The sequence below is a fragment of the Gavialis gangeticus genome, unplaced genomic scaffold (genome assembly GCF_001723915.1).
Source record: "Gavialis gangeticus isolate Ggan-Ray unplaced genomic scaffold, GavGan_comp1, whole genome shotgun sequence".
Taxonomy (NCBI): domain Eukaryota; kingdom Metazoa; phylum Chordata; order Crocodylia; family Gavialidae; genus Gavialis; species Gavialis gangeticus.
In genome coordinates this window covers 9313596-9336855 of record NW_017729011.1, presented here as the reverse complement: position 1 = coordinate 9336855, position 23260 = coordinate 9313596, and the positions used below count along the sequence as shown (strand labels likewise).

At 41.5% G+C, this 23260-nt stretch overlaps 1 protein-coding gene across 7 annotated transcripts in view; it reads left to right on the top strand.

Moving 5' to 3' along the window:
• The first annotated feature begins 12610 nt into the window (after nucleotides 1-12610).
• TNC (tenascin C) overlaps nucleotides 12611-23260 on the top strand; it is a 106485-nt gene continuing 95835 nt past the window's right edge. For 3 of the 7 annotated variants that reach the window (XM_019510505.1, XM_019510504.1, XM_019510511.1), the window contains exon 1: nucleotides 12611-12839. The gene's annotated coding sequence lies outside the window, so the exon portion shown is untranslated. The remainder of the gene's footprint in view (nucleotides 12840-23260) is intronic. The other 4 variants (XM_019510507.1, XM_019510506.1, XM_019510508.1 and 1 more) reach the window with 3 other exon arrangements.

Genomic DNA, 23260 nt, shown 5'->3' with positions numbered 1-23260 from the left:
GCAGTGAGGTGGGAGGCTCAACACAGAAGCGCCCCCTACTGGCCCGCCACAATGGCCACCTATAAGTTTATAAGGGGTGTCCACCAGGATCTAGGGGAACATTTGTTCACCAGAGTGCCCCAAGGGACAACAAGGTTTAATGGTTATAAACTCCTGCAAGACCATTTCAGGCTCGACATAAGGAAGAATTTCTTTACTGTCCAAGCCCCCAAGGTCTGGAACTGCCTGCCATTTGAGGTGGTTCAAGCACCTACTTTGAACACCTTCAAGAGAAAATTGGATGTTTATCTTGCTGGGATCCTATGACCCCAGCTGACTTCCTGTCCTTCGGGTGGGGGGCTGGACTCGATGATCTTCTGAGGTCCCTTCCAGCCCTAATGTCTATGAAATCTATGAAATTTGGGAAGCTCATGAAGAGCCCCTCATGCAGCACATGTCAGTGGGGGGTAGCAGGGATCAGGTGATTGCGGGGATTCAGATTAGGCCGATTTGGGGGACAGTGATTCAATTCAATGATTCAAATGATTGTCCCAAATCAATACAGCCAAATCCGATTCAGAGATTCAGTTGCTGCCAAATCTCCGAATCGCCCAGGCCCATCCCCCGCCAGCTTCAAGGTAGTTCAAGATGATGCTTGTAAATATGGGAGAACAGCTATCATTTCTTAGTTCTCTGGAGGAAGGACTCACCCTAGTCCCTTTCTCTTATCTCTCTTGCAGCTCTTTAGCAGTGAGATAATCATGATGACCAATGTCTGAATGGATATTGCTACCTCCACAGCCAGTCATTGCTGATTCTTTGAGCACTGAAAGGTAGTCACTGGGCAATAATGTTGTTCTGTTCCTCCTAGTATCCCAGATTCCACAAACTCACCTATTCAGAGTCCTCCCATGTAACTCTTGTTTCATTTGGGCCTTTCTACTCTTGTAGAACTGGTAAATGTTCCCTAACAAATCAGTGACTTTTAGAAAAAGGTTATGTAGAGCTCTAAGGAGGGTAGCGGTGTTGTCAGAATTGAATATTGGAATTATTATATTAGAATTTAAACGGCATTATACTAAATGAAAAAAAAATCACTGCGCATCACGAAGTATAAGAATATGCTTTTCAACCCTAGTATATGATCATACTGCTGTAAATATCAATTTTTTGATCATTTAATAAAAAAATCATAGAATTTTCACATCCCAGTCAACTTCCACTTTGGAATCACTGTCCTCTGCTTCTGCATACTTGCCTGTAGAAGCGATCCATACGTAAAATGCCTCTGAGCGGGTCCCCATTCATAAGAAACAACACAAAGATAATTTAAGGTCATCTGAAGGAGGAAAATTGATAGAAAAATGAGCTTTCTTTTCCAAATCCATCCACTTTTTTGATCTTCACACATTTTAGCCACTTTTACTTGTATATTGTACATTTCAATTTGCCATAAAATGCTAATTATTATATGCCTAGCAGTGCTGGAGGACATGCATAATCCCTTGGGCATAAGCCATCAGTGTTGTAGTTTCTACTTTTTAGGATGGAATTTCACACTCATGTTTTCATGTAGTAGGAGTTATGGCACAGCCAGTTCGCAATGTATTTCAAGATGCCCAGCCAGGTATCTGGGAGCCAGGCCTCTTGCCATCAATTCCTGGCTCACCTACTAACTTTGTTTTTGACTTCAGGCGATCCATCTCCTTGTGGCCTGGTTTCCCCAAGCAAAATGAGAGTTATAAAACAGGGTGGATCTTGTTAATTAGTACTGGAAAAGTGCTTTGTGTGTTGGTTAAAAGGTGCTTTAGAGTTTTCAAACTGTTACATTAAATGTTGCTCCTTTGCTTTACTTTATTAGAAAAAGCAGTTTTTCTGCTGTCCTTTGTTCAGAAAATACTGTAGCTGGCCCAAATAAGAAGCGCTACTTTAAAGAAATATAATAATGAAGCATAATACTTAGATGTAAGGGAAATTTCTGTGGGTTTAGAAGTCTTCATTTTCCTTTGTTCTGAGAGAACAGCTTTTAGTTTTGAAAGTGGGAAATGAGGTTATACATCCACTGGACAGCAGGTATTATGCTTTGCTTGAGCTGTCGTCTCAAGCTGATATTCATGGGTGGCCCATTTGTTGTAACCACTTTGATTCATTCTTTCTGAGTGAACACATTTTCTATATGCAGCCTCTGTTAGCTCAGCATGCATTTATTTCAGAAACATTTTACTACAGAGCCCTGCAGGGCCGTTGCTTAGTCCAGAGTAGCATGAGATGCTATGGAATGTCTATAGTTTTTCTTTTTATTTGGAGACAAAAATGTAGAGGATTAATTCTATGTTGAACAAACAGCACTAACGCCTGGAGCATTGCTTGATGGAAAACACTTCAGACATGTCTCATCAAATCCAGAACCAAAAGAAGAGGGCTTTCTATCAAGCAAATTGGAGTGGACAATAAGAAGACATCCCAGTAGCACATTTTTACTGGACTCTGTAAAGAGTCACCCATTTGTAAGTAAAGCATGTAACCCTTCCCTTTCTGTGCCTGACTTCAGATTAACACAGGTAACTACCTCTCTGTGCTGAAAGTATATGGTACTCTTTTGTTGAATGCCATAGAAAGAAACCATTTTACACCATCTCCTTTAGCAAAATGGATTCCTTACCAACCAATTCAAACTACTTCATTCTTCTGGGTTTCACACTGGAATGAAAAATGTGTCCCCTTCTATAGGGGAAGGTAACCTTTTTAAATGCCCACGGTTGTCAGTTCTCAATGTCTTCCACATCAAATAAATCGCAACAGTGAAGTCTTTGGCAGATTTTCTTTTTATTATCCCTACTCCAGAATCCATTCCTACTCAGCAGGACACTTAAGGACATGATTCACATACTTAATTTTAACATTTACATCAGTGGACTTCAACACGGGATTAAAGTTAAGTGCATACTAAAGTGATCCAGGGTAGACTTCAGCATCTATTTAAATCCTTTACTGAACTTGGGTCATACAGACAGCAGCTCAATGTGATATGCTATAAAGGCTTTGCTGGCCCTCATTTGAGATATTTTGTATAATTTACATATGGCTTAACTACCCATGAGTAATGCAATTATGGAGATAAAAGTTTTATAACACCTCACTTCATTATTTGCGTTCTCTTTCCCTCTCTAAGACAACCATTTGGCATTTTCTCCACCTTCTTTCCCTAGATTTCTAGATGCATAAGCGGGGCTATGTTTAGTCTCACCAGCATCCAGTAAAGCTTGTCACAAATGTGAGAAATGATAAAAGTATTTCTGTAGGACTGGATCCTGCTCTTTGTCTCACAGTCTGACACCATCAGTTTGGACTGAAATAACTTTTTACATTTGAGTCATCACCAATTCTTGATCCACTGATTATTCCTTGAAATTGAGTTCTCATTTGGCAGTGAATATACTTTTTTTTTAGTCTGTGCCTGTACATATTTCTGAAAATAGCACAGGAATACCAAGCTTTTGCATAATGTTGTTTTATTTGTGGATCTCAAGTCTAGTCACAAAAACATCATCCTTTTTCCACAAATGGAAAAATTGAGGCACCAAGAGGTTATGTGACTTGCCCCAGCGGATGCACTATGTAGGAAGCCCCACCGTTTCACTTTATCTCTATATTATTTAGTAAATACTTGTACTTTCTTCACTTACTGTCTTCTTCCATTTGAAGTCTGTCCAGGTCATGTGGGGCTGCTCAGCCAGACTCAGTTTTCAAAGAAAGAGCTAAAGAAAAGGATAAGGAAACCCTCAGTCATGACCTGCTTCTTGTGTGCACTCACTGAACAAGGCCAGTGGTTCTGCTGTCAGACAGCTGCATCCTATTTCTTCACACAGGGATAAATGCAATCCTTAGGGATCATCTTGATGATAAAGGGAAAACAAATCTCAAACAATGAGGGATTTTCTGTTCCCCCTAGGAGAGCACATTAAAAAAAAGTAGAAGTCATCCAAGTACATTTGGTGATGCACTGAATGGCCCAGATTCCTATGCTCTGATTCTGCTTTCTTTATAGTCATGATCATTTCTTTGAAGTCCACCATACAGCTGATATGGGAAGGGATTTTAAGATTGGGTCCTTAGATTTATAGAACTCAGTCTGGAAACCCTCACTCAGGTGACACTCCCATTGGGATTAGGAATATGCTAGTAAATTCTGTTCCATCTAGATGTATCCCTTTTGGGCATAGATGCAATTATTAAGGTAGAACCAAGTCTAACATCAGGGACTCTCACTAGGGTGTTAGTCTGGACATAGCTTTGTCCATTCATAAAATATTAGAATGTTTTTGGAAAGGGCAAGTCTCATAAATAATCTTACAAATCAGTATTCACACTCAGGTATCCACGGAAATAGATATTAGCTGAAGCATTCATGCTGGAAGTGTCTATACAGTCGTCTGGAAAGCTCTAAGCTGGTTTTGGAGTAATTAAATTAGGAAAGGCAGAAAAAGATAATTGAGCATAAAACATGAATTACAAGTTATAGATAGCAAGTATTTGAAATGAAAAACCGAGAGAATAGTGTGTGACCCATAAAATTGGACTATGTTCTCATAAACAATTTGGTGCATAATTTCAAAATCTAAATAAATGCATAAAACTGAAAAAAAGAAATCCATTTGCAAATCATTTGTGAACTAGGGGTGGGGGGAACCCAAACACATCGAGCAATAGCTTATTGCAAAAAACAAAAATCAATATTATTAAAAGAAATATGATACCTTAAGTGAATGAGTTAAAGCAAAATTACAAAAAATATCACACAGCTATAACTGGAACTAACTGATCTGCATTTAGAGTCAGAAAATTAGGGTTGGAAGGTACCTCCAGAGGTCATCTAGTTCAGTGGACTGGTTATCAACCTTTTTTGTACCAGGACCCATTGGTAAACATGGAGGGCCAGTCCCAATCCAATGGCCCTCACTCCTGCCCTGCTGACTCCTGTCACCAGGCCCCAGCTCCACAGTATGTGGGGCAAGGGATGGGTGTGTGGGTCAGAGTGGGGTGTGTGTGGGTTGGGGGGGAGGGGGCAAGTAGCCCCTTGCAGGCTAGAACTCTGTCAGCCTGCAAGGGAAAAGTCACGGTCTCCCACGTTTTTCTCCTTTCAAGAGAATCCATTTTTAAAGTTTGTTTATGACTCTTTGATATATTCTTGTTTGTGACCCTTTCATATATATATGTAACCCATTTTTGGGTGGTGACCCATGGGTTGAGAAACACTGATTGAGTCCAAATCCCTGCTCAAAGCAGAACCATCTGTGCGGGAGCTAGAGAACACAGAGACCCCGGGGAAAGCAGCGGCGGGATAACCACTGCGTCGGGCATGCCCTCGCCCGGCGAGACAGGGCACTCACAGAGTGATTGCAGCTGGGGTCGCCGAGAGATGGAGTTAAAAGGGCCGGCGGTCCACGAGACAGTGGCGGAGGCGGAACCGGAAGTGCCCGGACAAGCAGCGGACACCGGCAACGCAGCAGGCAGGCAGAGGCAATCTGCCCAGCACCGGACCCGCACGTTCTGGGGCGTGAGTAAGACCCCAGCAGGGGACCAGGTCAGAGCAGCGGGGAGCGGGAACCCCAGCCGGGCTGTTCCCCTCAGAAGCCAGGGGAGACAGTGGGGCAGAGCGGCTGGTGCGAGGGAGCAGCTCACCAGTCCAGTGAGCAGGCGACAACCATACAAGGGGAAGATTTTTCCTTCACCCGAAGTCCCAGGGGAAGAGGGACACTCTGTGGGAGAACCAGGGTCGTAGGGACCCCGTGGACAGAACTTCCTGCCGAAGAAAGTGCGGCTCAGTCCAGTGCGGAAACTGGGCAGGCTGAACCCCAACGGGAAGAGGGGGCATTGATCTGAGGACTATTTAGGCCAGTGGGGACCCTATAACCAGAGGCCAGGGCGAGGGTGTAGGTGTGGAGGAGCCCTCTGCAACCCCGGGGACCCACATACACAGAGTGCCACTTCCGGACGTGCATGCGCCAGACGAACAATACTGAACCAGAGCAACATCAAAGTTGTGGCAGGCGAGTTCGGCGGGTGCACTGCAGGAAGTGAGAGCGCGCTGTAGCAGGAGGGGTCCGTCGGGGCCGGACCAAGTTGAGAGACGAAGGGTCAATCCTTCACACCATCCCCAACTAAATCATCCCAGCCAAGGCTTTGTCTAGCCAGGTCTTAAAAACCTCCAAGGATGGAGGTGCCACCACCTTTATTGGTAACCTCTTGCAGTATTTTACTATCCTCTTAGCAAGAAAGTTTGTCCTCATATCTAACCTACATTTTCCTTGCTTCAACTTGAGACCAGTGATTCTTGCTGTGTCATCTGCCACCACTGAGAACAGTCCAGCGCCTTTCTCTTTTGAACCCCCCATCAGGTAGCGGAAGGTTGTTACTAAATCCCGCCTCAGTCTTCTTTCCCTTCTCCAGACCACGTGGGTGACTTAGCCTTGTGGGGAAGCTGCTCTGATGCACCATAGTTACAGCATGTTGGAGCAGACTCAATTCATTTAGTCTACTGGAGCATGCTAATTAGTGCACTCCAGCAGCCTCCACATCTCATGTATCAGTGTCCCCCCACTTGCAAATGGTAGTGAGGGCACTTTAACTAAAGCTTCAAGCTTTAGTTAAAGCACCCCCACTGCCATTTTGAAGTATGGGGATGCTGATACATGAGATTCTGTGGGCTCTTTAATTAGAGCATCTCTAGGAGCTGCTCTAATTAAAGCACCCCCCTCTCACCCCTGGAGCATGTGTAAAAATGCCTCATAAGCCCAGTTCCCTCAGCCTGTCCTCAACAGTCATGTCCCACAGCTCCCGAACCAATTTCATTGCCCTCCGCTGGACTCCCACCAATTTGTCCACATCCTTTCTACAGTGGGGGGCCAAAACTGGACACAGTACTCCAGATGTGGCCACACCAATGCCAAATAGAGGGGAAAAATCACTTCCCTCAATCTGCCGACAACACGCCTACTAATGCACTAACCCTACTAATTAGGTTAGAGGCATAAAGAAGTCAGGACTTTTCAGATGTGAAATGGGAAATCTAATGAACTAAATTCTACCACAGGGAAATCTGTTTATTCTACCTGGCTTTTATTCTGTTAAATTCTCCTGAGTATTGGAACAAAAAAGAGCAAGCAGCAAAAATGATGATTAAATGTGGTAGGATCATATCTATGGACAACAGCTTTTCTTAAAATCATCAAAGATAAGATTGGAACCTGAAGGGGAATTTCTTCTGGTCCACTTCCAGGTCCACCACCGAGCGTGCTGGGGACCTCCGCCACAATGCGCTCCAGTGGGACTCTCCATCCACCCCACCATCTCAGCATTCACGAGCCACTTGGTACCTTGAGGTATGTAGAAAAAACGTATAAAGCTATGGCTATGTCCAAATGATCAAATCTCTCCGAATCGAATCAGAGGCTTCTGATTCGATTCGGAGAGATTAATGGGTCTCTTGATTCAATTTGGATTCGGAGATTCGGCTGACTAACCAGGTTGAATCTCTGCCGAACTGAATCAGTGACCGAAGCTTCGCGCAGCCCTACTTTTCATATCAAGTTTCTTCGTTAATTAAATAGAAAAGGATCAATCATTGTTATATTCAATTTTCCTTAACTATATACCTTTATTTTTCTATTAGCATAAGCCATTGGACAGTGGATGTGTTTGACCCTGCCTTACCTCAACAGCTGCTGGTTCCTGAACAAGCCATTTTAAAGCTAGATTCAGAATTTCTGCACTACTTCACCGTGATGTTTGTGGCCACGCTGTAGATACACCTGAGAGCTCTTTGTAGTGACTAACCTTCCCATTAAAAAAGCTTGCTTTCTTCCATGGTGTCTCTATATATATTATTTATAACCCATTATTCTTTATCCTAAGTTGCTATCAAGTCTAAATAGTTAGTTTACCTCTACCCTTACGGTTTCGTGTTTGTACAGCCTCAAACTTTGATGCAGACCCATGTCTAAATACTGGAGCTCCAGTGCTTCTAATTTTGAGGAGTTTAAGAACAGCAACAACAAAACAAGCTACAAATTGTACTTAACCTGTGAGAATCTGAAAGCATCAGGCGTGGGACTGGAAAAAAGAATGAGTCACCCGAAGTCATACTGAAAGCAGAAGAGGTAGGATTCCCGCTTTCTGATGGCCTGTTCTAATCAGGCAAAGATGCTGCTTTCAAATGTTCCTGCAGCATAAGAGCTTCAGACCAAACACTTTTAACCAAGGACTTTGCTTTACTTGCATTCCATTAAATCTGTCTGTCCTTACAGTACTTTCTTTGAAGTGCAAAAATTGTATCTTCCCAATGCTGATTCCTTCATGCTATTTCAATTGGTAATACAACATCTCCTTCACATGGGCAAGAATTTCCTTTCCACAGCACGTGTATCACAGAATAGAATGGGACTTTTTATGACTATGGAATGTAATTCATTTAAATCCACAACTAAACTTCTTTTATTTTGGACGCACGTCAAATTAATCTGTGTATGTGATATATATTTGCTCTACCTCCCAGCTTTTTTTTATTATCTGCACATCTGATCCTTCTCTCATTTCATCACTAATCTCCACCTAGAAACTCATCTCCTTCCAGGGACCTGTGCTGAAGATGGTTCCTAGGTTTCAAAGCCATTCATACCAGGTATCTCTTGCCTTGTATGAAAACGCTGTCACTTGGTCATTTATATTTAATGAGACTCATTCATTCAGGTTGCTTCTTTCCCTCTGTATGATGTTACTTAGTCTGTTGACTTGTATAATGTAGTTAGTGACATCTCGTTATTGCTCACTGTATTTTCAAATGCTTCCTCTTCAGGCCAGCATTCAAGTCTCATTCTCAAATATTGCTCAGTTTCAGATTATTTCTAGATCTGAGTGAGACAGTTTAACATTGAATCCTGACCAAGCCAGATTGTTCAAGCTCCTGCAATCAAATACTAGTTGTCATGTCATGATAAGAAGACATATACATCTGATGAATGTTTTCCAGAATTCTTGTGGGTTAGGGTCTGCTTCACTCTGAGATTAGCATCCAAATACTAGTTTTGGACCCATTCCAAATTTTTTTTTTTTTACATATATGTAAAAGAAATTCCTCCCTCCCTTTTTCTTGTAAAAAAAAAAAAAAAGAACAAACAAAAAAAACCCTGCCATCAATTTTTACTTCTCAAGTGAGGATGCTGGAAGTGAGGATGCTAACTGGATTAAGTGACAAATGGTAGGATCTGTACTAGAAAATACTGCATGTTGATAATCATCTTCCCTGGCCTTAAACTTTGTGAGCTTATGTGCTTATGAGCCTAATGCTTTTACCCAACTGTGAAATGGTATGTTTTGGAATACTTTTTTTCCTGAATCCCCATCACATTTGAAATGTCAGCCAATCATAGAATCACAGAAAATGAGGGTTGGAAGGGGCCTCAGGATATCATCTAACCCAACCCTCTGCTCAAAGTAGGACCGTGCCCAGCTAGATCATTCCAGCCAAGGCTTTGTCAAGCTGGGCCTTAAAAACCTCCAAGAATAGATATTCCACCATTTCTCTAGGTAACCTGTTCCAGAGCTTCACCACCTTCCTAGTGAGATATTTTTTCCTAATATCCAACCTGCACCTCCCTTGCTGCAACTTGAGACCATTGCTCCTTGTTCTGTCATCTGTCACCCCTGAGAACAGTCCAGCTCCATGCTCTTTGGACCCCGTTCAAGTAGTTGAAGGCTGCTATTAAATCCCCTCTGTCTTCTATTCTGCAGACTAAATAAACCCAGTTCCCTCAGCATCTCCTCGGAAGTCATGTGTCTCAGCCCCCTCACCATTTCTATTGCCGCCACCGAGAACAGTCGAGCTCCATCCTCTGTGGAACCATCTTTCAGGTAGTTAAAGGCTGCTACCAAATCCCCCTCAGTCTTCTCTTCTGCAGGCTAAATAAACCCAGTTCCCTCAGCCTCTCCTCACAAGTCATGCCCCCCAGCCCCCTCACCATTTTCATTGCCCTCTGCTGGACTCTCTCCAACTTGTCCACATCCTTTCTATAGTGGGGGGCTCAAAACTGGACACAGGACTCCAGATGTGGCCTCACCAGTGCAGAATAGAGGGGAATAATTCTTTCCCTTGATCTGCTGGCAACGCTCCTATGCAACGCTCCTACTAGTGGAGCCCGGGATGCCGTTAGCCTTCTTGGCAACAAGGGTGCACTGCTGACTCATATCCATCTTCCTGTCCACTGTAACCCCCAGGTTCTTCTCTGCAGAGTTACTGCTTAGCCAGTCAGTCCCCAGGCTGTAGTGGTGCATGGGAATCTTCTGACCTAAGTGCCATCCCAATGGAGGTACACCTCCTGTTCAGCCTTTTTTTCCCCTTTGCATGAGCCTACCTTGAACTTTACAGGAATAAGCAATAGCATAGACTGGTCAGTTAGGTCTCTCTGTATTGATTACTCCTGTGCCATGTAGGTCATATTCAGAGAAGGGCTAGACACAAAATACAGGAGAAATGTTGCTGTTCCATTTATTCTCACGCTCACAAGGTTGTTACCTTGCTGAGATGCATTGACATTAAAGAAAGCGGCAAGTTTCCATAAAACTGTCATTGCAAATGAAACCTAGGAGGGCACAGACTTAAGATTCAGCCTGCTCCGAAAAGTGGGGCATGGCGATTTTAGCTGGAGATATTTACTGGATATCAGAATATTTCACTGATAACTTTTTCAGATTCTATAGAAGGAGACAATTCTTCAGAAACAAAACTGGTCAGAAACTTGGAATATAGAGTTTGCAGTACAGGAAGCTAGTATTTTGTAACTGAAAATTTGAATTTTAAACTTCTCGACAAGGTCTTTATCTGCTTGGAAAGCAACAGGATCTTTTTTCCCATTTCCTGTTTTCTTTTTTGACTGACTTTAATATAAACTAGAGGTGTCAGCTTACAAGAGGGTCAAAGAATAGAATGAAATATTATGGATTTAAAGGAAGACTCAATCGTGTTAAGATCCATAACTCACTTGTATCTCTACAATCTAAAATGACTTATGATGATGCTTTAATGGGATTTTAAATGATTCAGGATTTAAGATGATTGCTCCAGGTTAAGATGTCTGCCCCTCCCTCATACACCGTATAGCTGATCATTTCTATTTGTCTTTTTTAGATAGGTTGGGACAGAGAGAATCTTCCTTCTTGTGAAGTATCAGGAGTGGGCACTGCCAGAGGCATGGTACTGAATTTGATAGACAGATGGTCTGATCTTACATGGCAAACCCTATGCTCCTCAGAAATGTCAGCTGAAAAAGAGCTAAGTGAAATGAAGTGATTTGAAGGACCTAGACAAGAAGTTTGAGCTGTAACTTAGATCCAAGTGGTGCTCTAAGGTTGTAGTTTAGTAGCTGCTTCTTGTGTAGCTTATCCATTACTTGGTCAAGTAAATAGAAATGCTTTTGTTGTCTTGAGTGGGTTTTGGAGGACATCAGATGGCTAACTTATTGCTAGTATGTTTGTTAACTGGAAGACCATCAGACACATTATAGCTGGTACAGTTATGAGCCAGATGAAGGCAGAGCTGCAAGTCTCTGAGGACAAGCTAATGATGGAGACTGAATGGGGGAAGGCCAATTTATCCTGTTAGATAGGAGGAATATCAATGTTAGCACAGCTGCTAACATACCCTTAACTCTTAGTCACAAGCCTGAGGTTCTAGGAGAGCCAGAGATAACAAAAGGTGTCCTTGAAATCCCCTAAAATGAGTGGCCTGTAAATTATTGATAATAGCAAGACAGAAAAGGGGGAGAAACGAAGGGTGAATGTAGCAGCTTTGTCCCCAGTAATAATAATAAAAAAGGAACAGATTATCTTTTCAAACACACATGCACCCCAGACACATAATCCCCTTTTATCTGATACTGAGAAGAAAGATGAGACCTCCAGTTTTCTTGAAGGGAAGAGACAAAAGCACTGGGAAAGGAAGTCAGGCAGATCTCAGTTCAGTAGATTTTACTCATTTTCTTCGCTTTATCCCCTACAGCTGTTGAGTTTGCAGCAGTTCACAGAGACATTAATGAGGGGACAAGGTTGAAATTATATGAACGGGCCAAATTCTCAGTTGGTGTACATTAGTGTAGTTCAGCTGTCTTTGACAGAGCATGGCTGTCTTAGACCAGGTAGAAAGTTAGCCTATCAGGGTCTAGAAGCCCTGGGGGATTGAATTCAGGATCTATCACCCTTCTCATTTGACTTACATTTGTTTCTTTTTTCACAATATTAAAATGGAGAAGTATCCTTTGCTATACTAAAAGGAAGATATTATCCTTTCTGCTTCACTTGCCTTGAGATGACTTTCTTTTTAATGGAGCCAGGGGTTTCCTTCTTTACCCCTAAATTGCATGCAAATACCTTTTTGCGTCTGTCACCATGCATATGCATGTGTGTGTGCACACCAGTGCGCGCATTTGTCTTTCACAAGCTAACCCAGGCTCCAGAGGGAGGCTGTTCCTTTAATTCGCCAACTGAAAAAAAAAAAAAAAGTGGAAAGCTTGCCTTCAGGCATCCCATTACAGTGGAATGAGCAGGGATCAGGATTTCTCGCTCAGCTATATAAACCCAGCAGAAGCTGGCTGCTCTAACCACAATTTGCCTTACTGTCAAACATCTCTCTCTCTTTCAGACACACACACACACACACACACACACACACATACACAGTAAGACGAGACAACTTTTCTGAGTTTTGACAGGACAGCAACAAAGTGGAAAGCTGGAAGGTGACTTTTACATCATATTTATTTCATGGAAGCTGTTCACAGTGGGATCTAATCCATATCAGGGCTTATAAAGTAAGTCTTTCTCATTGATTGCTGAATTTAAAAAAATCCAGAGCTTATTTTTTTTTATCTTGCAATAATAGATGTCTCTTGTGAACTTTACAGGCAGTGCTTTATTCATTCTGATCTGCCAGGCATCTCATCTGGGAATGTTTTTCTTTTATGGGGTGCGCATGTACATAGTTTATTTTCTGATGTCAGATACACTCAGATAAGTTTCTCATTGGCATTGGTTTGAGCAAATGAATGAACCAATGAATTAAAGTTGGAATGTTCAATGCTAGATCTGTGGTTAAAAAAGAAATGACAGTGGGGATAGAAAATGAATTTCAGACTGAAGGTGAATTCCTGGGATGTACTTGGCCAATCCAGTAATTCCAGGAGTAGCTCCCCATAACCCCCCTTTCAGATCTACTCCACTTGTAAGTTTTGGACCTGCAAATAACTTCCACCACTACACACTTGTATAAGTTGAAAAGAGTTGGATGTTTTCTATTTTTAATTCCCCAGCTGTGTGCTTGTTTGCTTTAAAGTTTTTATCACCTTTCCCCCCCACTCTGAGTAAAAGGTAGCATCCAGGTCTGTGGTGAAGTATCATAGACAAAGGGGGGCTCAACTGTTATCTTACTGCTAGCTACATGGGCATTTTGAAGGCAGGGGGTTGAAATCTTTGGTGGCCATAATGAACCACTTCACATACTAAAGTCTTTGTACTATACAATCTTTCTTATGCTCATTAGTTCCTTGTGCTGCATTACAGTCTTCAGCACAACTGCCTCTTCAGCAGTTCTACTGTACTTAGTAGCCAGGATCTTGGCTTCAATTAGTGCAGCTGGTTGAGAGATGGTTGAAAGATTTGGCTTTAAGAGCTGAGTTCTACCTACTTCCAAACTCTATGCAGTTACATTTTTTTTTGCAGTTTTTCTGGTGTGCTTGAGAACTTTTTATCTGGCTACTAGGAAGCACTGTTTCTTGGCAGATATTTTAAAATAGGTCAAAATCTGCATTGCGCTGGCCAGGTAAAATGTTACGTTCCTACTGCTTGTAGTATAAGTGGAAAACCATGACATAATCCCATTGTACAACAGAAGACATATATAATCCAGAAGCACAATAAATGTATTCTCTACACACTTTCCCCTTTATGTAAAAGCTGGAACAACAGCCAACAAACTGGACAGTAACAATGCATACGGCAGAAACTTTGTTGTACTTGCTTATTCAGTTCATTTAACAAATTTCCCATTAAATAGTGGGTATTAATTTTACAAACTTCCCCTTCATAGGCTTGAATAAAGTAGCGTAGAGAAAAAACTGCTGACTAGTCAAGTTAACGTGTGTAGTTATTTATAAAATGTGCCCTGCTTCATGTCCAGGTGCCTGATTTTGCCTTAGAGTGCTTTGCACTCATACCAGTGGAACAGCCTGTAAGTGGGGCATATTTTAAGGTGCTTTCATGATTATAGAGGCTTCTATAATGGGATACCTAAGGAGAAAACCCTGGATATGAAATATAAAATCTCTCCCTTTGTTGTTGCTCATAAGTGTGAAAAGAAAAGCACACGTTAAGTCAGATTTTTCATTCAATCATCTCACACAGTCAAAAACATGATTCACTCCAACCTCACTAGGAGGAAATTCTGGAGGTATTGGGCAGTTACCAGGGAAATCATGGAAAGTCTCCTGCTAGTCTACTTTTTCACTTTCAGCTCAGAAATGAGCTTGAATCTGAAATGAGTATGGGGATTAGCATCTGTAAAAAGAGCAGGATGAGAAGGGGGGAGGTAGAAAGAACCCCTTTGTGGCTCCCACTGTCATGGTCCCATTACCATTTATTATCTGCAGCAAATTACTATTCATTTGCCAGATTTTCTCTTCATTAGTTTCTCTTTTCATCCCAGAGAAGATGCTTTTCAAGTTCTAGTCCCTAATCCTACAGCTACAAAGTTACTTTATCAGTGCCTTCCACACAGTGGGAGAACCATGTGATCCACTGGAAAGCATGTGGCCTGCACATTGCAGCACTGCAGCTTGTCTGACAGCAAAGCTGGTGTCTTTTAGCAGAGGCATGATCGTATTCCTGCAGTAATAGCCCAAATAAAGGGAGCCCATAACAGATTCCACAATTCCATTGAGCAAGCAATGATGTATGCCCCATAATATCTGACCTGCAGTTCCCAAAGTTAATTCCATCAGCTGAAGTGGGCAATTTTAACAGGAAAATCTATTTTTCAAACTCCACATGTGGATCTGAGCAGTTCATGCCTGCATCCCTCCCGCACTCTCCTCCCAGAATGAAATTAAGCGAAACTATTGTGTTACCAGAATGGAATTGCCAAAGGTGTTTGAAATTCAGACAATAGTGGCTTATTCTTCCTAACCCTGCCTTTTATAAAATGCCTAGAATAAGCTGAGATCCTTGTCACATATGCAGATGTTCTAACTTACTTTAACAAAACGGTCTTGATTTAAAGATATTCTTCCCCTTGTGGATACACAAGCCTGCATTGGGTAAAAGAATCTGTAAGATGGGATGGATGAATCAAGCAAACAGAGGTATGAAGATGAGATGGAAATATAGCTGGGCTTGGGCATCAAAAGCTGAGTGGCTTCATGCCCTTAGGAAGTATTATCCTTTGAAATAATGGTAACCTATTACAAATATTTGCTATTTCTTTTGAGGCTGCGCAAGGCACATGTAAGAATGCTTACATAGGTTCATATAGTGCCTTGAGAGCCATGAAGGAAAAGGCATTCTATAAATGCTAATTATTAGTAATCTAGTACATGTGACTATGTGAATAGCAACCATTTGGCATAAATACATGTTCTCCATTGACTGTGAATCATCCTAGTAAAATTAAGCTGATTGTAAAGTGGGATCTGGATTCAAATTTTAACTTGGAAAGAAGTGAAAATGAATTGTGTGGGCTCTGGCTAGTTACCTGCAAGACACTTTTATCTATCTTAAACACTCAGCACACAGTTAAACATGAGAGACTTAGAGAGGTTGAAAAGTACTCTGGTCTGAAGTCTAGGACTTGATCTATTCAGCACTGGAACGATGCCATCAAGGAATTGCTAAGCCAAAGGACCAATGACAGTTTTAAGTTCCAGTATCTTATAAACCTTCAGACCTTGAAAAGCATGATTCATGGCACTGGAAAGTTAAAAATCTCAGTTTTCCAACAGTAAAAAGCATTTGTTTTGATGTCTGGCAGATGGTGAGATATTAGACTATAAAATTATGTTGTGATTTATCATCTTGCTTTCTTCCTCTGCTTACACTGGTATGCTTTTTGGCAGTCGTATCTTAAGAATTGGTAACTGCCATAAAATAATAGTTTATACATTGTATAATCCTTAAAATATTGTTAAATATTGATATCTATTTTTGCAGTTTTAAAGGTAGTGGATAAAATGTTATCAGAATAAGCATGTTATAACTACAGTAAGAAATTAAGGAAGATGGTAGCCATAATAAAAGGATTTTATCAGCCACTCTGCTATGACATTTCAGTCATAAATGTTATTGCAAATGCAACCGGAAAGTATAAATAATGCTAGGACCAGTTAACTTTTGTCCTGGATTTGGAAAAGAAATTGTTTTAAAATACTAAATAAATACAAAAATACTAAAACACCTCGCAGCAGGAGTGAAAAAGCAAAAACTTAAGTTGTACGAGGCTTCATTTCATGAAAAAAATCTTTTCGGCTCTATGGATGAAAAGAATTGAAAAAGGTCTGATCCAAACCTATCAACGTCAACTCCCTTTGGTTTAAGTAAACTATGGGTCAGACTCTTCTAGACATTACTGTTGTAACTACTGTTACACAGCTGCAGAGTCTCGCTGGGTTAGAAGCTGTAAATACACAGAAAGAGGAAGCTTCTGCCCCAAATCGCCTACAGTCTGAGCAGACAAGACAGAAGAACTGTTATTACTGATAGTTTTAAAAGTTCTTTGTGTGATGAAAAGAAAAGAAAGTGAAAGAGGTCAGTTCTTTGAGGAAGAAAAGTACCGGAAAGAAGCAAAAAGAGCAATTCTTGGATACAGCGCTGAGGTCTCTCAGCTTCCCCTGAGCTCTGGGGTTTATTCAAATTAAACTTCCCTGGTTTAGAGTACTTACTGTCCACTCGTGCGTTCCCCCTTCCATCCAATCCGAGCTGAAGTTAAATGCCTTCCACATGTGGGAAAAGTTAAAAACTGGGCATTCTTCCAAATGAAAATGAAATGCTCCAAAGTGTGATGTAACTAAGCTGCACAGAGTGATGAAGCTGGGGGTACAGAGCCTGTCTGACAAGGGGTGTCTGTCAGTCTAGCAGGATGTGTTTAGATGCATAAAGAAAGCACTTTATAAGGATCATTATACCAAGCAGGAAAAAAAAACTGGCTTTACCTTTGTTTTTTTTTTCTAGCACTAGCCAGTGGGAGAAAAGCTATTACAATATATGTGTAATTTGGGTTGTTTATATTTCATTACAACTACATCCGATTAAAATGATCCTTTATTGGGTTTCCTCTCTCTCTCCCTCTCTTTCTCTCTCTGTGTGAATTACACATAGAAAATCCTGCACTTAATACACAAAGAAACCCTGGGCCATGTCCTTAATTAGTCTAAATGAATATAGCGCCAATGACACTGAAGGATCTAAACTGATTTTACACCAGCTGAGAATATGTCCCATGAACTTACCTTTAAAAGGTAAGGTCTTCTCTTTGGTCTCCAGAGCCAATGGGAATGCTGTCCCATATACATACATATCTTTGGCTCACTTATAAGTTGAACTCAAAGGACAAATGCATCCTGAGTTGACACAGACATTAGAAATTTCCCCAAATTCACATCCTTAATTATGTTGCCACTGTAGTTTCAATTAACTAATCTTGGATGTTGCCAAGCCTTAAGAACTTCGAACCAGAGAATCCCTGTGTGTGACTAGCCTGTAGCATTTTGTATTCTTTGGGAAATGGTGAGTAACCTTGCCAAGTTTGCATTCAGTCATCCATCACATATTAGCCTACTGGAGGTCCATTCTTCCTTAGCAATAAGGGAGTTCTGCTTCCTACTTAGAAAGATTACTCACACAGAAAGCTCTTTCCTTGTAACCAGAACTGCACTAGGAGCAGAAAGGAAGCTTTCTTCAATTCATATAGATGTTTTTTCCAAACCTCCCACAAAAATGATATTGTTTCATGATTAAAAAGCATATTCTTTTTAGTAGCTGTCTAAAAAGAGCATGGCAAGGGAATAGAATTATTTTTTTTTTAAACATAGTCAAATTGTAGGAAGGACAAAGGTCTGTTATAACGACTTGTTTCTTCCCTCCCAAATGCAGAAATGAAGCTGGCATCAATATGAAAAGTTAACAGGAGACTGATTGCTTTGCCTAGGTCACTTAGGGCATTTTTACATGTGCTCTGGGATGCCTGGAGGGGGAGGCGATTTAATTAGTGAGCTGTGCTAATTAAAAGTGCCTGATCGTCACATGTATCAGCATCCCTGCACTGAAACAATGGTGGCAGGGAGCTTTGAACTAAAGCTCGTCATTTTTCAGCATGGGGATGCTAATACATGTGATGCTAGAGTCTGCTGGAGTGCCTCAATGTCCGCTCTCCAGCAGACTTGATTACTCAAGTCTACTGCAACGTGCTGGATTTCCAGCATGTCGGACCAGGCTCCCTGCACGTGTATGGGAGCCTTTATGTCCCTTTGACAGTTGCAGCAGCAGTGGCCCTGATTCAGCAAAGAGCTCAGGCACATGCCCATAGTCTATTTGGAGATCTGTTAGAGTTTGCGTATGCATAGGCATATGCTTACATTTATGTCCCTTCACATCTGTCTGACACTGTAATGTAGCTTAATGGTGGATGTAAATGTAATTCAGGCTGACTTTAAGGCACCTTTGTCTGCTAGAACTTTGTGTAGGGGCTTCGGTGTAGCCAGCAGTCAGGCTTTTGGCATGGCTTCCTTCATCCTTGCACCAAGTAACTATTATCAAAATCCTTACAGTGCCAATCTTGGCAGGCAATAGAAGAAAAGATCGCTTTCGAGGAAAGCAATCCAGTTTCTCATTTGCAGTGGACCTAAAAGCAGCATCTAGTGGGTAGGTTTGCCAAATGGTTTTGAGGGTTGCCATAAAGACTGGAATACAGGAGGCAGTATTAACTGTGCAAGGAACCAAGTGTGAGATGAAATCTTGCAGCTTTGATTTTCAACCTAGGGTCTTTAGATTTGGTGAGGAGCTTACAGTTCAGACTGAATCTGGCTTCTAATTAATTTCCATGGTCCTGTATACAACGTTATGTAAGAAATGTATGGAGAATCCTTCTGGGCACAGTGAAAGGAACTACAGCATAATCAATCCATTGTAATAAATGTGAGGACAGTGAATTAAATCAAACCCTCAGGTGCAGATTTTAAAACCCAAGTCCAGTGTGCTCAGAAAAGATAACGGGTATCAGATTTCCCAAAATGCTTAGTATCTACTTTTCCAGGTTTCAGAAAATGTTCAGAATCCAGCATGCCCGCCTGCAATCACAAAGCTTACTCCTGAGGAATCTGGCCCCACTTGAGGCCACTGAGCCTTTCTAAAATCTTCCTTCGTTGAGGAGAGACTGCAAGGCCAAAAGAGAAAAAGATATGGCCTTCAGTAGGTAGCTATCCCTTCCTGTTAATGAGCCTCATGCAAGTCAGTTTTTTTTACTCATGGCCTCTATTTCTCTCCTTGGTTGTTTTCATTATAGTAATTCATGATTGACTTATGCAGTAAATGGAAGCTGTGTGGTATCAGCTTCAATTCAAATAACAGGATGCAGAATCAGTAAAAGCAACGGTGTCCTTCTTATTGCTGCAGAATCTTGGCACAGTACAGCATTTCCAGGAAGACTGTGGTGTTTCCTATGCTGAGCTTTCTCTTAATAAGTTTTGCATCAACTTTTTCCAGAATGACAGCCAGATGAGTGTTTATACGAGGATATATCATCTCCAAGCCAAAGTGTTTATCATTTCCGATTGCCAAGTGTTAACTAAAGGGTTGGATCATATGCTCTGTAGGTTAACAGGTCAGTTGCATGTCCCTGATAGAATTTATGGAAGATCCAAAGAGAATGTGATATTCCAAAATGGTTATTGACAGGCATGGATTTACACTTTTTTGGTCATTTTCAGCCTGATGTATATTTGGGATATTTTTTTTTTTTAGATTATTTCACTATCGTGTTTATTTTCCTTGCTACTATTTGCCTTTGAGATGGAACTGCCATGGTCATGTTGGAAAAGTCAGTTTATTAATATGCAAATGTTTGTTCTGTTTTGGTTTTGATCCCTAGGAATCAGCTTATTAACTCCTTATTCACAGTGGTCTATAAACCTATATAAATTAATTATTTCGTGAGAAGTTACTAACATGTATCACTCTAAAGCTACTAGTCAGGTAAGTAATGATTCAATAGTTTATATAAGAGGCTTACAGCCTGGGCCTAAGTTAGTGGCATCTGCACCTCTTGCATATTTTCTATGCATTGAAGATATCATACTGTGACAGGAGTGCCTCTTCTGGAGTCCTTCTATCGGTGACCCTGCCCTCCTGTTATGGGCCAACTTGCCTGCCATGCCTTGATCTTAATTGATTAATTGATGTAGGCTGACCATTTTCTTCCCCGCTACTAGGGGGGCACTATCTGTGGCTCCTTTTCCTCCCCTACACTGCAGCCCAAGCCTCGCAGATGATACTGACATGTTTTGATCTGGGCCTTGTTGTAATCTGGCCCTCACCTTGTCCTCCCTGGGCTTTCCACAGCCCTATCTTGCTCTGTCTTGCTCTGCACCTTCCTGGCACTCGGGCTCTCTGCAACCCTGTCTGGCACTACACCTTCACTGGCGCTCACTGCCCCCTCTCTCTGGGACTTCTCACTGCCCCCTCTGTCTGAGGCTGAGGTTCCCATGCTGCTGCAGGTCCCCTATGAGGCCTCCTCCAACCCCTGATAGCCTCACCCAAACCTCCAGTAAAAAGCAAACACAAACACAAAAGCCCCTTGTTTATAACAAAAAATGCAAGCCGCCCGGGTAAACGTCATTGAATCCCTACCAGGGAATACTCCGTCCCATAACTGCATCAAGAGCTGCTCGTGCAGGCAGGCCTGTGACAGGAAGGTTCCAGACTTGGTGGGGTCACCCTACCTCTTAGTAACAGGGTTAGGGTTCCTTGTTACACATACCTATGTTTCATCCACTACAGTGTTAGAAATCAACTTCACTTCTGCATGTGATTCAACAGGACAGCTTTCCCCCAGAAAGTCTGATGAGCTTAGAGAATGTAGGCCAAATTCTCTATTGACATAGATGCACTGACCTCATTGGAAAACTAGCAGAAAACTTAAATTTTCAGATTCCAAAGCTCAGGTTGCAGTCAGCTATGGTTCCTGAGCAGACAGATCCCAAGCTGGGATACTAGAGAGGGGATCAGAGTGTTCTGGGTGGAGGAACCTCAAGTCTCCCAGGGGCTCAGAAGAACCATGATTTGTTGTCATGACAAGCCAGGTGGAGGCTTCTGTCGGAGTGTAACCACTATCCCAAACAAATACTTGCCCAGAGTCATGTATATGTTTAAAATTCCCATTGCATCACAAACTAAAAACTCAGGCTTTACAACAAAGCACAGAGGTACATCTCAGCCTGGGCTATTTAAGGAAGTTCATCCTCTCCTCTTGTGCTCAAGTGCCTGCATCCACTCCACTCCATGTTTTTAATATACAAGTACGTGGCCCAAAATATATATAATCTGGTTCTCCTTCTGGAAAAAAGAAATCCTGCCTCCCAGCTCCCCCAGGGTTGATTTAGCCCATCTTCTAATTCTCAATGATATTTTCTGTTCCTCACATAAAACACCTAAGGAAGGATGTAGGATTCCACCCTGGGTTTCCACAGATGCAAGCTCTTGATTTCATAATATCTGACAGAACTAGGCCAGGCCGTTGTCTAGCCTGAGGAATATAAAGCGATTTCTAGGAATTCTTTCTGCGGTCTCATGAGTTTGAAAAATATGCACATTCCCACAAATTTAAAATACTAGTACCAAGGACAGAGTTCTCCCTGTCCAAGCAAACCACAATTTTTTTAAGTAGTAAGAGGTCATCTCAAGGGGTGGTGTGGGGGTTGGCCTTGGAGGAAGACATAAGCCAGGTGGGAGGGAACCAGTAATACTTTGCATGGATGAGAGCAGCGTGCATGTATGATTAAGGTCTGAGGGACACAGCATCCCCGAGATGTCATTTGCAGAGCTGGAATAAGTGTGTGGTTAAAACGAAGGAAAATTACAAAGTGCAGTGCAAATAACTACCAACCGACACTTAAAATATCCTTCTGCCTCCCAGGCAATTGCCATCCTAACAATTCAAGCTTGTCAGACACTTTGATACATAATTCCAGGCCGCATACATATAAAAGAATAATGTTTTCTAGTTGCAACTAAATCACGAGGACAGAAGAATTTCACTTTGCTTGCCTCTATATACAAAAATCTTTCCCATAAGCTAACTTAAAAATGAGAAAGCAAACTGTTTGGCTTATGGACAGGGAGACTGATAACTTCATTCTAGTTTTATGACCCCAAGAAGCACTTCAAATATTCTAAACTTATTTCAACCCTGCCGTCACTCCATTGACTTCAGTGGAGGTCTACCACAAATTCCTGTTTATGTCATTCACCTTTTACTCCAGACATGTGTTTAATGTGTCATGGCTACAGTATAAATACTTACCTCATGGCTCTTCATTTTTATATGATCCCATTTTCTACTAAATAACAGATAAAATTACAAGCCAAATGATTTGATAATGTAAATCCACAGAGGGATGAATTCTGAACATTGTTTTTGTAGGCTGTATGTGAGCATAACCTCACCTGTTAATACATCCCTTGTTAATGTCAGCATTTTACCATCGGTTTTTAATAATACATTAGAAGACTATGTTTAAAAGTCTGTGACTACAACTGTTATGTTTTCATTGCGATAAGAAGCAAAATCAGAACTGAAAAATTTAATTTAAAGAAAATTGCACTCTTCTTTCCACAATTGTAAATAAGGAATAAAGTGTACTGGAGGCAATCTCGACTTGCACCAGTGTACCTAAGAATAAAGATAAGGAATCTGATCTGGAAAGCTTAGAAATAGCAAAAGACGCCCAGCCTAGGTATTGCAGAAAGGGGTTCAACCTGTAAGAAATAAGTTCAGAGTTACTGGCTAAGTCTTCCAAGGTCCAATTTGTTTTTCAATGTGTATTTATATACATGTATGTATAAAAAGATGCACACTGCTATCTTTCCAGCCCCTCCCCACCCCTACCCCCCATATACCAATATTGTTAGTTGCAAGAAAAATAATTTAAAATACTGAGTGTGGCCACATGAGACTATCTTTAAAATCTCAATG